Here is a 4,146-nt window from a genome sequence, read left to right as displayed (position 1 = left end):
TAGGCCAACCTGATTCCGCTAGGTTTATTCTGAGTTGAAGCCTCACACAGTAATTGATTTAAACTGCTCTTATGTGTGTCATTTCAAAGCATTCAAGATAATCTCAACATTCGATGTCATGTAGTCAAACAGAAATTTCTGTGAAAAGAGGTACTTTATTCAAAAGTATGTACGTTCAGCTCTACACTGAGTGACAGGTGGCTCCTGCCTTCCCCATCTCTCCAGCTGACTTGTCTCCCTGTGTTATGTCTGGGTGGTGTGATAGCCTCAGGTGAGGCACTGGTCTGACACTGCTAATCAAGCCCACGAAACGACAGGCAATGGGCTGAGGGAGTGCACAGACAACAGCCTTGAGTCTGGTGCAACACTGATTTCTCTGTAGCATGGAAAGCACTGGTGAAAAGCTGTGGTTTCACACAGTGGCTGGGTTTGTATGAGTTATCTGTGTGGTGACACAGGAGCATGATGTGAGGACATGAGATGAGGAAAACCAGGAACAATTAAACCCCTTATTTATCCTCCCCAATAAATATACAGTTAGACCCATGGTGCTTTTTCTTTTGGTCTAGTTTTACCATGGTAATTTCTTTCTGTACTTGCTCTTGTTAAACAAAACTTTCTGTATGCATTTATCTATATAACATTGTCTCTAGGAACAAGTACAATTTCCCTGCATAGCTTGAACAAAATCAAATTCCTGGATCTACATAGACCATCAAAAAAACCCACACACAATGCTAACCTTTGGGAGATTTAATACTTCTGATAACCTCCCTCCTTTGTTATGGGGAACTCAGGAGAGGGGCAGCTGTTCTGCAGGATGGGGTGTCTTACCAGTCATAGTATGACAGACTACACCTTCCAGCACAACAGTCTGAAAGGGCTGTAGGGAGATGTGCCTGCTCCAAGGTTTTCTGCTTTTCCAAGTGGAAGTTTCTGTGCCTGCTTCAGTGAAGTCTTTGTTCAGGAAGCCAGAAAGAGTTTTTCCAAAGAGTCACCAGGAATCAATAATGAATACAAAAATCTTGACTTTGTTTTACTCGCTGTCATGGGCCTCTTGAGTAATGAAGAGCAGAGACTACAGAAACTGCTATAGGGCTGCTGTAGGAATCACATCAGCAGAAGAGACCATGTAGAAAGACAGAACCTGATTAAGCATTGTCAAGTTTAAGAAGCAAAGATGCTGCTTGAGGAGAATAAAGTTTACTGAATGGTTCCAGAAGCAGATGTTTCCCCCCCAGACACGAAAGGAATACGGTATGTCTGGATTCCCTTTAAAAGATTTGTGGATAATACTGAGTTCTAGTGAACAACTCTTGTGAAAATTAATTGAGTTACACCAGAGTGAGAATGTTCAGCTGAGAGTAGAGCATTTAACATGTTTTTATGTGTCCTGTGATGGACTTTTTAAAGAATGAAAATTCCTTCAGGTGTTGTATTTTCCACATTTATTTCAGAGAATCATAAAATCACAGAATATGCTGAGTTGGAAGGGACCCATCAGGATCATCAAGTCTACCTCCTGGCTCTGCACAGGACGCTCCAAGAGTCACACCATGTGCCTGAGAGTATTGACCAAATGTTTCTTCAACTCAGACAGGCTTGGTGCTCTGACCACTTCCCTGGGGAGCCTGTTCAGTGCCCAGTCACCCTCTGGGTGAAGAACCTTTTCCTGATATCCAGCCTAAACTTCCCTGACACAACTTCAGGCCATTCCCTTGGGTCCTGTCACTGCTCACCACAGAGAAGAGGTCAGTGTCTGCCTCTCTTCCTTCTCCTCACAAGGAAGATGCAGAACTGCAGTCTCCTCCTCTCCAGGCTGAACAGACCAAGTGACCTCAGCCACTCCTCACACGGCTTCTCCTCAAGGCCCTTCACCATCTTCGTGCCCTCCTTTGGACCCTCTCTAACACCTCAATGCTATGCTTATATTGCAGTGCCCAGAACTATTGTATGTCTGGCTTTAGATCTTTCTCCTCATTAAAATTATAATGGTTACTAGCACAATTCTTTTGTAAAACTTTGGTTAATTAAAGCTTGAACATATAGGAAGTCAAACCAGAGTACAATCTAAAAGTCCTGAGTTAAGAAGGGCAAGGTACTGTATTTCTCAAACTACTACTTGCCTTTCCATTACTACTGCACTGTTCTTGCAGGTTAGTATTTGCCAGACCAAAAAACATCAAGAAGCAACTTTGGTTTGCAGAACATCATGAAAGATTCAAAAGCATATTACAGAAATCTCTCCCATGACTGATCTTTGCACAACACCGAGGAAGAGCATGTTAACTCTGTTGCAGTAGTGTAAATGAGCAGTGTTGACAGAAAGAAAACAAAACATTATTTTAAAGAAATCCCTGGGGAAATCTGTAAGTAAGATTATATGTGTTAGAATTTGGATTTGCAGAATTTTAAAGCCAAGAAGGACCTGTACAGTCTGATGTTATGCATAATACAGGCAATGGAATTTCACCCAGTAATTTCTGCATAAAGATCATAATTAGTCTCTGAGCTAAGATACCTTTTTTAGAAAGACAATCTTGGATTAAAGAGGTCAAATGATAGAGAGCACACCACATCCCAAAGTCAGCTGATGCAATACTTTTTTCCCTTCCCTACAAAACAAAACAAACAAAACAAAACAAACAAAAACCCCCCCAAACTATGCCTTGTTTATAATTTGAACACCTCCACTGAAGTTGTCATTTAGGACAGCACCTGTACTAAGAAAACATCTGTTAACACAAGCATGAATGAAAATGTTTTAAGTATGAAAAGTATTGACTAGAAAACTAAGAAAAAGAAAGCAAAGTTTTATTTACTGTTCTTGTTCACTCATCTTTATAAGGTCCCTCACTTTTCCCTCCTGGCTGCTTGCTTCATGAGGGAGGATCAGGGTTGTGCTGAAGTGCTGCAGCAGCTTTGAAACACCTTCTGAAATGGCCCCTGCTATTATCTGGTCTTTGGAGTTTCCCTGGGTTTCTAACTGAGAAAGGGGCAAGTTGCTGTAAAGGAGCAGCTTTGGATGCAGCCTCTGTTGGGCTGCAAATGTATTTATCTAACTTTGCTTTCTTCCTGCCAAATAATGGAGTGATACTGGGCTAAGCAAACCACTAGTAAGTGTCAGTAGGGAGGAAGAGATTCACTTACTCCCTGGAAGCATTTCGGGAAGTTTTTGTATCCATGCACCTGAACACAGTCTGATGTCTTTTTCCCAAGGAGTCATCAAACACATTAATTAGGACAAATTGCTAAGTCTTCTCTTTTGTTACATGGCTTTTGCTTGCTGAACACTGGGATCAGAATGATTATTGCATCGCTTGAAAAATTCAAATTCCTTCACCATTCAAAATTTATATTCAGAACACATTATCATAGCTGGAGTTTCTAAAACTACATTTAGGATCCACATTGTAGTCAAGAGGTGTACTGGATGGAGGGACTTCTCAAAAAAAGCCTGGTACTGGGGGACCACAGGGCTCCACATATTTAGTCTAACATCATGCTTTGCAGCTTTTGCCCAGGTTTAAAAGATGTCAGGTAAACTATATCCCATACCTGCAGAAACTGGCCAGATTCCTTTCTCTGGGGTCAAAACTTAGCAAACAGAGGCCTGAAACAAGGGAGAGATTTCTACTGCAGTTAGTGTGGCCCAGGTGGTCCTGTCTTGCCTGTCCAGTCCCACTGAGTCCTGTGCACCCATGACTGTCTGCTGCACCTCCACCTCTATGTGATAAAACCCTTACTGAAAAGTACTTCTCCCAAAAAGCCTGAAAATAAATATAGAGATTACTGGTACATTCTTTCCTGCTCTTTTGAATCACTGGTGACTGTGTAGCATCGGGAGAGCATGTCTTATCTCTAGGTTTTAAACTACCATTGAGACAAATCTTCCTTCATTTTTATTTTTCTCCCTGTGGCAGCACCCCAATTGTAAAAGTAATTCTCTCATAAACAATAAATTTTGCCCTCTTGAAGAATGTAAGATTTAATTCAGTCATTTTCTGCGACCAGAAGAATGGTCATGTTGTTATTCATATCCCATGCAATCATGTTTTTATAAACAGGTATTTAAAATGTCAGAAGGACAAGCAGTGAGCAAACTGTGTAGGTTAAGTGTGAGAAAACAATATCCTGGAGAAGCAT

The sequence above is a fragment of the Corvus cornix genome, chromosome Z (genome assembly GCF_000738735.6).
Source record: "Corvus cornix cornix isolate S_Up_H32 chromosome Z, ASM73873v5, whole genome shotgun sequence".
Taxonomy (NCBI): domain Eukaryota; kingdom Metazoa; phylum Chordata; class Aves; order Passeriformes; family Corvidae; genus Corvus; species Corvus cornix.
Note: the sequence above shows the minus strand (reverse complement) of the source record.